The sequence below is a fragment of the Balaenoptera borealis genome, assembly GCF_965194805.1.
Source record: "Balaenoptera borealis genome assembly, chromosome: 19".
Classification (NCBI taxonomy): Eukaryota; Metazoa; Chordata; class Mammalia; order Artiodactyla; family Balaenopteridae; genus Balaenoptera; species Balaenoptera borealis.
The window spans coordinates 34,509,531-34,523,146 of record NC_138878.1 but is presented as its reverse complement, the minus strand read 5'-3'; the positions used below and the strand labels follow the sequence as shown (position 1 = coordinate 34,523,146).

At 46.1% G+C, this 13,616-nt stretch overlaps 1 protein-coding gene and 1 long non-coding RNA gene across 5 annotated transcripts in view; one reads left to right on the top strand and one right to left on the bottom strand.

Moving 5' to 3' along the window:
- Window positions 1-4,163, bottom strand: part of SIAH1 (siah E3 ubiquitin protein ligase 1) — a 28,132-nt gene extending 23,969 nt beyond the window's left edge. The window contains exon 1 of one of the 3 annotated variants that reach the window (XM_082366825.1): window positions 4,044-4,163. The gene's annotated coding sequence lies outside the window, so the exon portion shown is untranslated. Of the gene's footprint in view, window positions 1-327; window positions 649-4,043 lie in introns of those variants that run through there. The other 2 variants (XM_082366821.1, XM_082366823.1) reach the window with 2 other exon arrangements.
- Window positions 4,164-4,275: 112 nt separating this feature from the next.
- LOC309616352 overlaps window positions 4,276-13,616 on the top strand; it is a 31,559-nt gene continuing 22,218 nt past the window's right edge. For both annotated transcript variants that reach the window (XR_014237431.1, XR_014237432.1), the window contains exon 1: window positions 4,276-10,612. This is a non-coding gene — a long non-coding RNA (uncharacterized lncRNA). The remainder of the gene's footprint in view (window positions 10,613-13,616) is intronic.

Sequence of the window (13,616 nt, the reverse complement as noted above, 5' to 3'; positions counted from 1 at the left end):
CGCCCTCGCCCGGCCGCTCGGGGCAGACCCCCGACGCGGGCCTGCGGGGCCCGGGGCGCCGGGGGCGGGGGCGAGCCGGCTCGCGGCGCGGGGAAGGGCCGGGCAGGGGAGGGGAGGGGCGGGGGGCGGCGCTCGGCCCGGCGGCCGGGCAGCCGGGCTCCGGCCGAGACAAAGGCGCCCGGCGCCGGGGGCTGCCCGCGCCCCCGCCCGGGCGGCGCGACCCGGTCCGGCCGCCCTTCCCGCCCGCCGCCATTACCGGGCTTGGGAGTTCTCCTCCCGCAGAGCCCCTCGCGGCCAGCTCCTCCCTCCAGGCCGGGCCCCACTTACCTGTGGGCGGAGAGCGCGCCTCGGACCCCGGTCCTGGCTCAAAGGCGCTCCGTCGCCGCCGCCAACCCCCGCCACCGCGGGCAGCGCCACCGCCTCTTCCCCGTGCCGACACCGACGGGACACCCTGGGCCGCCGCCGCCGCTCGAGAGCGCGCCCCGCAACGGCCGCCCCGGTTCCCCCCTGGCCGCCGCTGCCGTTTCGCGCGTCCTCGAGCCCGCCGCGCGCTCCCGCTAAATACCACACACTGCGGCGGCCGCCATGAGGAGGCGCGGCCCCGCGCGCCGGCGGCCCAGAGAGGGCGGGGCTTCCCGCGGGCGCGCAGGCGCTGAGGCTCTCGCGCGGAAGGCTGAGAGTTTTGCAAGCATCCGAGGGTGGCAGTTAGAGTCCGGGCTCCTCGGCTACTGTTGCTGTGACTGAACACCTCGCGAGCCACAAACGCTGGCATATCGCGCTCTTGCCCGCAACCGTCCTCTCCCGGGGAGGAGCGGGCGCTCGCCTGCCGCGTCAGGGACCCCGGCTGCGCGACCCCCGCGGGGCTTTGTTTCGCGGCCCAAGGGGTCGTCCCGCGACCCGGCCCCGCTATCTACCACCCCTCCTGTTTTGTTTGCTGGTTTCACGTAATGCCTCCTCCCGCCCTTCCCAACTCCACTCTTTCCCAAGGGAAGAAGAAGCCGGCTGCCTTGGCCGCCGACGTGGGACCCCACGCCTAAAGGGGAAGAGGTCCAAGACGCTTCCTTAGCTTTGAGCTGCTCGTCAGCAAAACCGGAACGAGTTACAAAAGCTTATTTTAGCTGAAGAGTGGGTAGTGGCACGCCCTTCACCGTGTCCTCCTCTGGAAACTAAATGAGATTCTGGGTCTTTACATAAAAAATAAAAAGAAAATGTCATTCACGGTTCTTGACGGGTACAAGGTATATATCAGAGCAAACGCCAGTGTCAGACCTTTACAAACTCTGGATTTCCATGTAAGAGCCTCCATAAAGGTAGTATTCTGTGTGAAAACAAAAAGGTACTTTTTATATGAGATTTTAGAAACCGCCAGGGAATAGTCTCCCATTATGTTCAAGTTCCCTACCAATAGAAAATCAAAAAGATTTCCCATCTAAAAAAGATGGGAGGGGGCTTCCCTTGTGGTGCAGTGGTTGAGAGTCCGCCTGCCAATGCAGGGGACACGGGTTCGAGCCCTGGTCCGGGAAGATCCCACATGCTGTGGAGCAACTAAACCCGCGCGCCACAACTGCTGAGCCTGCGCTCTAGAGCCCTCGAGCCACAACTACTGAAGCCTACGTGTCTAGAGCCTGTGCTCCACAACAAGACAAGACACTGCAATGAGAAGCCCGCACACCACAACGAAGAGTAGCCCCTGCTTGCCGCAACTAGAGAAAGCCCACGCGCAGCAACCAAGAACCAACGCAGCCAAAAGTAAATAAATAAACAAATAAATTTAAAAAAAAAAAAAAAGATGGGAGGGCTTCCCTGGTGGCGCAGTGGTTAAGAATCCGCCCAGGGGACACAGGTTCGAGCCCTGGTCCGGGAAGATCCCACATGCTGTGGAGCAACTAAACCCGCGCGCCACAACTGCTGAGCCTGCGCTTTAGAGCTCGCGAGCCACAACTGCTGAAGCCTGAGCGCCTAGAGCCCGTGCTCTGCAACATGAGAAGCCACCGCAATGAGAAGCCTGAGCACCGCTACGAAGAGTAGCCCTTGCTCACCGCAGCTAGAATAGGCCCCGTGCGCAGCAACGAAAACCCAGCACAGCCAAAAATAAATAAATAAATATTTTGTAAAAAGGGAAATTTTTATGCAAGCACTCCACTGAAAACACACTCAAAAGTTTCTGCTTGAAAGCCAGAGGCACACAAAGTTCTCTTAGGTACTAACGCAAGCTGCTAATTTCCAGCTTCCCCCCAAAAACTTGTAGACTGTGTCTGTGTTGATACTTCTGTTCTCAACCTAGTACTTTGCCTATTGTGGCTGCTCTCTTCCTCTGGGACCATTAGCACAGTGTTTCTTGAGATTGGGAAAGTAAAAAACCAGGACTTAACCCAGGACTTAGGAAGGAGGTGGTAGGTCACTCCCCACAGTCCCTGCCCCACCCACCCCACCCCACCCCACCCCACCCCTGCTTGGGGTGGGGCAGAGGTGTGTCTTCCTAGCAGATTCTCTGGAGTCACAGAGAACAGGGCCTAGTAAAGGAATTAATGAGGAAAACCAAGAAAGGTTCTTTTTCAGCAGTTATTTTGAGGTTTGTCAATTTCAATTCAATTAAGGCAAAACTGGACATTACAAGATGGTATATGGTACATATTTTTAAGATATAAGGTAGAACTTAATAAACTAAATCAAAAAGGTAGACATGAATGGAATACTACTCAGCCATAAAAGAGTGAAATAATGCCATTTGCAGCAACATGGATGGACATAGGGATTATCATACTAAGTGAAGTAAGTCAGAAAGAGAAAGACAAACACCATATGATATCACTTTTATGTGGACTCTAAAATATGACACAAATGAACTTATCTATGAAACAGAAACAGACTCGCAAACATAGAGAACAGACTTGTGGTTGCCAAGGGGGAGGTGTGGTGGCGGAAGGATGGATTGGGAGTTTGGGACTAGCAGATGCAAACTATTATATATAGAATGGATTAAACAACAGGGTCCTACTGTATAGCACAGGGAACTATATTCAATATCCTGTGATAAACCACAGTGGAAAAGAACATGAAAAAAATATCTTTATGTATAACTGAATCGCTTTGCTGTACAGCAGAAATTAACATTATAAATCAACTATACTTCAATAAAATAATTTTTTTTTAAATGAGGGAAGTTTGATGGGATAATGTAAGCCAGTGGGACACGATCTCTCTACCTTTGAGAAAACTGCCTCTTTATAAAGAGAGGGCCAAGTACATTGGTCTCAAGGAAAACCTGGTATCTTCCTAGGAGCCAGACCAAAGAAAGTCCCAGATTCCCTCAGTTTTCAAACTATACTTCCCTGTCCGTTGGAGATTTGAGCTGTGTCTCATCAGAGTCCAAGGAACAGTCTACCTTTTTTAAAAAAGGTAGACACAGGCTTCCTTGGTGGAGCAGTGGTTGAGAATCTGCCTGCCGATGCAGGGGACATGGGTTCGAGCCCTGGTCTGGGAAGATCCCACATGCCGCGGAGCAACTAGGCCCGTGAGCCACAACTACTGAGCCTGCGCGTCTGGAGCGTGTGCTCCGCAACAAGAGAGGCCGCGATAGCGTAAGGCCCGCGCACCGCGATGAAGAGTGGCCCCCGCTTGCCGCAACTGGAGAAAGCCCTTGCACAGAAACGAAGACCCAACACAGCCATAAATAAATAAATAAATAAATAATAATTAAAACAAAAAACAAAAAAAAGGTAGACACGAATCAAACATATGGTATATACAAAAGTACATAACATATAGTGGTGACACAGCTAAGCAGAGTTAGGGTCTAAACTCTGCCCATAAAGAAAAAAATAAGTGTAATAAAAATTACCCTTGAAAATCCTTTGAATTGCCCATAAATTACAGTGCATATTATTTTGTGGCAATCAAAATTACAAATACTATGCTTTGCCAAAATCAAATTTTGACCCCTCATATCCCCGTTCCTTCTCCCTGTTAGACCATTAATACCCATTTATCAACAGCATTTTGTCCATCTGAAAATGACACTATCTCCTTTGATGTTAGAGTACCTTATAAATTGGTGGATTCTTTGGAGCTGCAGGGGCGCCCAGGACAAAGTGTTCCTTGGAGATGCCACACGTCAGTTACGAAGTGTTGGAGATTTCACGTCACCACTCAGAAGCAACTTCTGTTTCTGGAATTCTCACACTTGCTTTTCTTGGCTTGGTTTGTGCCTGCTCTCCTGTAGAAAAGTCGAAACTACATCTCTTTCCTTCTCCCGCTTCCCTTTTATGCAAAACTAGCTCATTAGAATAATTTCATCCCCACTAATCTTACCTAGATTTGGGAGGGGCTTAATCTGATTTAGTTCATTCCTACTGAAGGTATGAATGGCTGATAGGTGTGGGTGGGACACAAACACACTGTTATAAATTTTAAACATTTGAAGGAAAATAGCCCTACTGTGAAGTAACTAGACATCCTTTTCTGAATAAGGAAGCAACCCTTCTTCCATGACAGTTAATCTATAAAGAAGCATTTTGTACATTCTAAAGCCAACCCAAATTGTGCTCTACTTGATGGGATTTCAGGGTGAGTGCCAAATATTTTCAGGCCATATGGGGAAAATATTTCAGGGTAGGGATACTTCCTGGTCGCCTGAAATCACATCAAATGGCAATTTCATCTACTCCAATGGAATGTAAAGTGCTAATCCTGTAGGTGACCCATAATAAAGGCTCCAGTGATAGTAAGCGGCGTGACTTTTCTTTTTCCTACTTATGAATAAAGCAGGAGCTCATAATAGTATCTATATTTTAGGATCTTATTCGAATTCATAGTAACTCGACATTTAATATAGGTTAGAGACCAACTCATTGACATCTTCTCAAAAACAACTATTCTTTCCATGATGTCTGGAGAGATTGTACCAAAAGATGAAGTAGGAGCGAGTGGAATAAGTAGAAAGTGTTTTGACGTACTGCATTAGTCCATGATTTTTACTAATTGAATCATGTTCAAAATTGGATATCATTTCTTTCACATGGAAATTTGCTAAAAATACACACATATACATACATTCTTCCTCTCTTCCACATTCTCTTGTAACTGTTCTATAAATTAAGAGCACTCAGACACACCTATGTAGATCTTTGGACACACCAGTGTTCTTAATTTAAGAAACATGAATTCAAATTTTATATATATGTATATATATAGATATAGATATGTGTGTGTGTATATAAATATATATATATAAATATAAATCTCAGATATACAAAGTTCTGGTTTTTATTTTTTTTGGGCCGCACTGCACGGCTTATGGGGTCTCAGTTCCCTGACCAGGGATCGGACCCGGGGACCCAGCAGTGGAAGTACGAAGTCCTAACCACCAGCCCGCCAGGGAATTCCTCAGGTATACAAAATTCTAAACTCCATTTCATCCCTCCAATACAACAATACAATGCTACAGTAACTTTCCAAATGCTCCCCAAAACTCAAAGCCTTAGCCCCACTTAACATCACCCTCCCTTCTCCCAGTCACCGGTGCCCTTTTTCCAAAGCATAAATCCTGCCTTTGTTAAGTCCTTCTCCTGCTCCTGCTCTAATTGATAGCTTTCTGTCTGGGTCTCTGAAATCCCTGAGTTTTTGGAAGGCCCATTTCTCAAACTTCTCTTCCATCAAGCTTCTATTAGTTCACTGACTCATTTGATGAATGTGCTAGTACCATTCAAGGCACGCTGGCTGTCCTCTATACAGTCAAAGCAAGTTGTCCTTTGCATGGATTATATGCAATCCCAGATAACACCGTCAAAGCTGGCAAAACCAGTTAAGACAGTACAGATGATTTCCAAGTGTCTAATGTCAATACAATTGTTTTATAACAGACCAGTTTACAAGGCCAAAGCCATCTCTCCCGGATCGTCAATGAGCTGTGTTTGTTTCCGGGCAATCATAGATATCTCTTGCCCAGGAAACTACTGCTATCTTCTCTCACGTTAGACCATTAATACCCATTTATCATTCAGCTGAGGAGGAGAGCTCTGAAGACATATTAGCATTCCCTTCCAAGCTTAGCTCTGCTGCTAGCCAAACTGAGAGCCTTTCTTGGCCTGAAACAGGGAAGCACTCCTCCCTCCCAAATACTAGATTCCTATCAGCTTTGCAAAGGAAAGCAGGTCCCCAACACGTCAGACATGCCTGAAGCAGAGCAGAAACAATGTTTTCTTTATCAGACACACCTGTTGACAGTCAGTCACTGTCTGGTGTTGGTGATTGTATTAAATAGCATCCAAAACAAATTTTGCCAAACAAGGTGGAGAAGAAATTGGAGATACAGCATGAACGCCCCAAAACGTGATAGGCACTAACTGCCAAAAGTTCCTCAATGATCAGGAAATGCATTCACCCAGAACTGTTTTTTTCCTTGAATTGAATCTATTTCTTCACGAAACAGGTTATGTAATAGGCACTAAATTTTGCAAGAAGCTGGAAAATCATTTAGGTTTTTATGTACCTGGTGGTCTGTGGGGATTGGTGGTATTAAGAATAATTACATTCCAAATGTCAATCTTAAATCAGTGAGATGCAATTAGTATCCACCTGTCCAGTGCTTTTGATACAATCCCTGCCTCCCCTTGACCCCCAAACACACACATACTCATTTCCACAGATCCAGATCTTTTCTTTATAGTCATCAGAAGCTAGCCTTTTAAAAAATTCCATGTTGAGCTCCTGTTCTGTGCTAAGAAGTACACTAAGCCCTTCGCAGTGAGGGGCACGGCTCATTCACCATTGTGTCCCCATCCAGGTCTAGCACAATGCCATAGAGAGCCCTCAAAATTTTTGTTGAGCAAATGAGGAAATATTAGACAAGGACCATGTCCTAAAAACCTATGGCTGTCTATGGAATCTGTTTATGTTTTTTGTTTTATATGTTTTCATTCTTTGTTAGAAGACATTTGTTCCTTCTTTCTTGGAAGAACTAACATTTATTGAACTCCTAACATGTGCTTAAATTTACAGGTAACTGGGGCTTCCCTGGTGGCGCAGTGGTTAAGAGTCTGCCTGCCAATGCAGGGGACACGGGTTCGAGCCCTGGTCCGGGAAGATCCCACATGCCACGGAACAACTAAGCCCGTGCGCCACAACTACTGAGGCTGCACTCTAGAGCCCGCGAGCCACAACTACTGAAGCCCGTGCGCCTGGAGCCCGTGCTCTGCAACAAGAGAAGCCCCCGCTCGCCACAACTAGAGAAAGCCCGCGCGCAGCAACGAAGACCCAACGCAGCCAAAAGTAGATAAATTAATTTTAAAAAAAATTTACAGGTTACTTACTTTAAAATTAACAACACATATGAAGGGAGCATCGTATGGATGAGGAAACTGAAACGCAGAGAGGAAAAGTAACTTTTCCAAGGGTACCTAATAATAAGAGGTGGGGTGAAAGCTAACAGCCAGGCCTACCTGGCTCCAAGGCCTTCGCTCTTTGTTCTGTGCCTGCGTATTTCAACTAAGGTACACTGATCTATAAGAGTTTATACATGAATTCTTCTCCAGAGCTCTCAAGTCCTTGATGAGAATTTTTAAATTCAGGATTTTCATTCTAATAATTTTAGAAGAATTAGTAAAAAGTACATGTTATATTATCTGGACAACTACCTAAAACTGTCTATATTAATTTAAAAATTCAGGTGTCTGTATAATATTAAGGTATAAGGGTGACTGCAGGAAGCACTAAAGTTGCAAAGGGCTATTAGGAGGAGTGATCCAGCTGAAGATGGGGTAGAGGAGAAGGAAAGGAATTTTCCTTTGAATTATTTTAATCATATATATGACATTACTTTTATAATTAAAAACAATAAAGGTAATAAAAAGTCTTTAAGGACACAAAGTCTGTGAGTTCTAGGCTTGAGTACTAAATTAGTGACCCCAGGCAAGTAATCTAACCTTTTTGCCACAGTTTCCTTATCTATAGTAACAGACCCTCTCTTCTAGGATGATTGTGAAAATTAAATGAGTTAATCCATGTAAAACATTTAGAACAGGGCCTGGCTTGAGTAGACAGAAAACAAAAAACAAAAAACAACAGAAGGGGGCTGGCAGATGGAGTCTGGTCGATAGAATAATGGCCCCCCAAAATATCCACAACCTCCCCCCAAGAACCTGTGAATATGTTGGGAGGGGGACTTTGCAGGTATGATTGAGTTAAGGATCTTGAGATGAGGAGATTATCCTGGGCTATCCTGGTGCATCCAGTGTAATCACAGGGTCTTGTAAGGGAAAGAGGGAAGCAGGAGAGTTGACAGAAGGAGATGTGAGGAGGGAAGCAGAGGTCAGGGTGATGCCAGGAAAGAGTCACAAGCCAGGAAATGCAGGCGGCCTCCAGAGGCTGGAAAGGCAAGGAAATGGATTCTCCTCTGGATCCTCCAGAAGGAACTAGCCCTGCCAACACCTTGACTTTAGCCCAGTGAGGCTGATTTTAGACTGCTGACATCCAGAACTATAAGAGAATACACTTATGTCATTTTAAGTCATTACGTTTGTGGTAATTTGTTGCAGCAGCAATAGGAAACGGGTGCAGACACAGAGGGAAGTCTAAGTCCTCAGTCAATGTGGATTGAAAGAGAACTGAGGGGACTTTCCTGGTGGTCTTGTGGGTAAGATTCCACGCTCCCAATGCAGGGGGCCTGGGTTCGATCCCTGGTCAGGGAACTAGAACCTGCATGCATGCTGCTATTAAGAGTCTGCATGCTGCAACTAAAAGGTCACGCATGTTGCAACTAAGACCTGGCACAGCCGAAATAAATAAATTAAATAAATAAATAAACATTAAAAAAAGAAAAGATTGCTTTGGTTATTTGGGGTCTTATAAAAAAAAAAGAAAGAGGCGCGAGGGTCCACTGAGGATGGCACACTTTTGAATATCACAAGACATCTGGAACAAAGCAAAAGCATCCCTGGGCAAATCTGCCAATAGAGTGAAGGCAGAAGGATGTCCACCTCATGTGGTTATGTTAAGATGGAAAAGGCTATCAGAGCACATCAAACTCCATGTTTACCTGCATTCAGTCTCACAGCCTTTGAATCCCTTGAGCCTATTGAGAGAAAGCAAGTGCGTGTCTGCTAACATTTTAGTGAAACTGTCCCTGCACATTTGAACGCTTGATTCCTAGTAACTGTCTCTTTGGTACACAGTAAGAAACAGCTTCTCACAGTTCATTTCTTAATCAACAGAAACACTGATTAACCCAGCTGACTTTCCAGCACGTGTGTATGCATATTATAGACACATTTCTTTCCTTTCTCGTTCTTCCTTTCTTTTAATAAAAATGTAGCCTTCAAAGATATCCTGGAAAAAGCACTCAGGCTTACAACATTACAGCTTTAATGAGCCAAGAATTCTATTTTTTCCCTATTACACAGAACGATAATTCTTAACAGCTTAAATTTTCAAAGCACTTCACAAGCATTTAATTAATCCTCTCCACTGCCAGAGAGAAGGAAACTGATATTCATAGTATCTCATCCTGACATCCTTTAATTTGGCAAGACTTCCGCTGGCTTCGAAAAAGCATCTGAACCACTAAGGTTATTTGGGTCACCGTTGCTTAATCGGTCTTCCTTACCTAATGAAACCTGGTCATCGGAGCAGTTTAACTTGCCATCTCATGAGGGCTAGATGGGGCAGGGGGGCTGCTTTGAGCCTGGAAGAGGAACGGCAGTGATTCCCTCAGAGAAATGACAAAGCTCGTCTGTACCGAACCTGAGAGACTGGGCTCGTGATGAAGGCCCATTGCCAGTTGCATCAGAGCCTGATTCACTCCGCAGAACTGGGGCACGATGCGTATCGGGACGCCCTTCTCAGACCTGGGCTCTCCAGGGGCCCGGGACAATCAGCATTTGAACTGCTCTGTGCTCTTTGCTTAGCCTCTCGGGTGCGTGGGAAGCTCTAGGAAGCCTACTTTTCTCTCTAGTCAGACCTGCTTCCTGAAGGTTTCACTGATATAGACCAGGAGCACAGCCTTGCAGATCGGAGGGTGTGACCTCTCCCCTCCCCAGCCTCCCAGCAGACCCGCTCCATTGACGACAATTTGACCAGCTAATCTCTTCCACTCCATTATGTCAGTTTACACAGTGGCCAGAATAATGTCAAATCCCATTTTCAATTCAAGGAAACAAAGTTCAAGAAATGCTTTCTGAGTGCCTGCTTTGTGCCAGGTACTGCCAAGTTCTGGCTAGATAAGGTCCCAGACCCTTAAGAACCTTGGTTTTGAGTCAGATAAATAGCCAAATAACTGTAATACAAGTACAATAATGACGGTGCCAGCAGGCTGTTACTGAGAGAAGAGGGCATGAAGGGAAGGGGCAGGGAAGGGAAAATATCATTTGTGGGGGAGGGAGAAATCACTGGAGGGCTTTTAACAGAGATGGTATTTAATGTGGCCCTTACAGGACATGATTTTATTGGGCCTAATGAGAAGGGGTGATATCATGTTAAAACAAGAAATATGTATTTGGTCTTTGTTCCTGACAGAGGCTCCTGTGTTCCAGACCCTTCCGTTTCTCATCCTGTGTACGTCTCCATCTAGCTGTTCTTTTGTATCCTTCATAATATCCTTTATAATAAACAGGTAATGGTAAGTAAAACCCTTTTCTAAGTTCTGTGAGCCATTTCAGCAAATTGTCAAACCTGGAAGTAAGGGGTTGTGGGAACCTCCAACTTTGTAGCCAAGTTGATAGACGTGTGGGCACTTAGGGGACCCAGTGCTTGGGACTGTCATCTGAAGTGAGGGCATTCTTGTGGGACTGCGCCCTTCAACCTGCAGGGCTGACACCGGCTCCACGTAGACAGTGTCAGGACAGGGTTGTCTGGAGAATTGAACTGGTTGCTGGTGTGGAAGAATTCCACAGCTTTGGTGTCAGAAGAACTGGGAGTAAAAATAACTCAGAGAGGGTGTTCCAGACCAAAGGACTCGGGAACATGCAGGGTATGTGGGAAACAAAAGCCTGGCTTGGCTGGGCCCTGGAAGAGATGCAGCTGGACAGCTAGGTTGAACCAGACTGTAGAGCTCTGTGGCCAGTGCAGTTTTATTGATGTGTTGCCCCAACTTAGATGATTCTTGCACCATTGTCAGAATATTTTCCAGATCCACATATCATCTGTACTCTTCTTTACTTCATATTATTCTTTTTTTTTTTTTAATTTTTATTTATTATTTATTCATTATGTTTTATTTTTGGCTGTGTTGGGTCTTCGTTTCTGTGTGAGGGCTTTCTCCAGTTGCGGCAAGCGGGGGCCACTCTTCATCGCGGTGCGCGGGCCTGTCACTATCGTGGCCTCTCTTGTTGCGGAGCAGAGGCTCCAGACGCTCAGGCTCAGTAGTTGTGGCTCACGGGCCCAGCTGCTCCGCGGCATGTGGGATCCTCCCAGACCAGGGCTCGAACCCGTGTCCCCTGCATTGGCAGGCAGACTCTCAACCACTGCACCACCAGGGAAGCCCCATATTATTCTTAAGTCAGTTTCTGTTTATTGTTTAAATGTAATGAACACTCTGTACCAGGGGTCAGCAATTGGCCCCGCAGACCAAATCTAGCCCACCATCTGTTCTTGTATGACCCACTGGCTAAGAATAGTTTTACTTTTTTAAATGGTTGGAAAACATGAAAAGAAGAAGAATATTTAATGACATGTAAAAATTATATGAAATCCAAATTTTAGCGTCCATTAAAAGGCTTTGTTTGACACACCTACCGCCATTCATTTACATGTGGTCCATGGCTGCTTTTGCGCTATAACAGCAGAATTGAACTGTTACGACATAGATCGTACATGGCCCTCCTAGCCTAAAATATTCACTCTCTGGCCCTTTACAGAAAAAGATTGCCAACCTCTGATGTATAATAAATGTATTAACATATACATTTGGAAATCCTGTCACTTGTCATAATGAAAAGCAACTGGAACAAATAATTTAAAAATAAAAGTAACGCCAGAGGTACACACTCAAGTAACACTTGGGAAAGCACTGATTTGTTGAGCACCTACCTTGCAGCAGGTGTTTTTTTGCTAGGTGTCTTTAAATGGGATGGTAATGATGGCAGCTACAGTGTAGCTCCTGGTTTAATGTGAACAAGAATAAGAACTTTATGTACATTATCTCGTTTAATCCTCAAGACGCCTGATTGGAAGTAATGCTATTCCCTTTTTGGAAATAGGAAAACACAGGCTCATGGAGGTGAGGCTTCTTGCCCAGGGTCACATTAGTAGTAAGTGACACATCCAAGATTTCATATCAGGTCTTCGGAGTTCAAGCCTATTGGAGGTTAAACATTAAAGCACCATGGGCTTCCCTGGTGGCGCAGTGGTTGAGAATCTGCCTGCTAATGCAGGGGACACGGGTTCGAGCCCTGGTCTGGGAGGATCCCACATGCCGCGGAGCAACTGGGCCCGTGAGCCACACCTGCTGAGCCTGCGCGTCTGGAGCCTGTGCCCCTCAACGGGAGGGGCCGCGATAGTGAGAGGCCCATGCACCGCGATGAAGAGTGGTCCCTGCACCACGATGAAGAGTGGCCCCCGCTTGCCGCAACTAGAGAAAGCCCTCGCACGAAACGAAGACCCAACACAGCTAAAAAAATAAAATAAATAAATAAATAAATAATGTAAAAAAAAAAAAAAAAAAAAAAACATTAAAGCACCATAATCTCACAGACTGTGAGACCTGGGATGCTCAGCTGAAAGTCTGTAACCAGGAGGAGCCCTTGAAAGTTTTTGAGCCAGGGGAGTAACATACTCGGAACCATGCTGTATAAGGATCAATTCAGGCATGCTGAGCAGGAAGGAGTGGACCGGGTACCCTGGAGACAGAGAGACCAATTCATAGGCTCTCATACTAGATTAGTGACACTGTCTTGGTGGTAAAATCCAAAGGGCGTAGTGGTGAAATGGGGGAGAGGGAGGGAAGTGTCAGAGTCCCTGAGGTTATGAATCTTGGTGATTATGGTCTGATGAGCAGATTGGAGGAGGGGGTCTAAATGTAGACTTGGCAGGCTGAGTGGCTTCTGGGGTATTCAGCTGGAGAAGTAGAGCAGACAGGAGGAAATTTGGGGATGGAGTTTGAGAAAAGAGTGTGCTTTGGGATATCATCTATCAAGAAGGGTTGGTTAAAATCATAGAAGTTAATGAGAGTTTCAAGGACAAGAGTATACAGAGAAACAAAAGGGTATTAGAGAATGTCCATGTTCAGAGAGAGGAAGGAGGAGGAGGCGCCAGCAGAAGAGTGAGATAAGGAGAGCAGATGGGAGGAGGGGGCGCTAGTGAGGGGCCAGAGCACAGAACCAGAGGGATGACGACTAGGAGAAAAAGGGACTTGTAAGAATGCTGTGTGTGTGTCGGTGGAGGGGGGTGGTCTGTGTACTTCCATGACCAGAGAAAATAGGAGAGGCAAGGTAGGGAGAAAGTGGTGAAAGATTCAAAGACCCAAAAGAAGCAAGAAGTGATGGTTAAAAAAATAAAAAATAAAAAGCAAGGAGGGAGATTAGCCTTTGCAAGGAAGCAAGACCTAGCTTGGTCATTGTGATGGTTTAAAAATATATCCACAGGGGCTTCCCTGGGGGCGCAATGGTTGAGAATCTGCCTGCCAA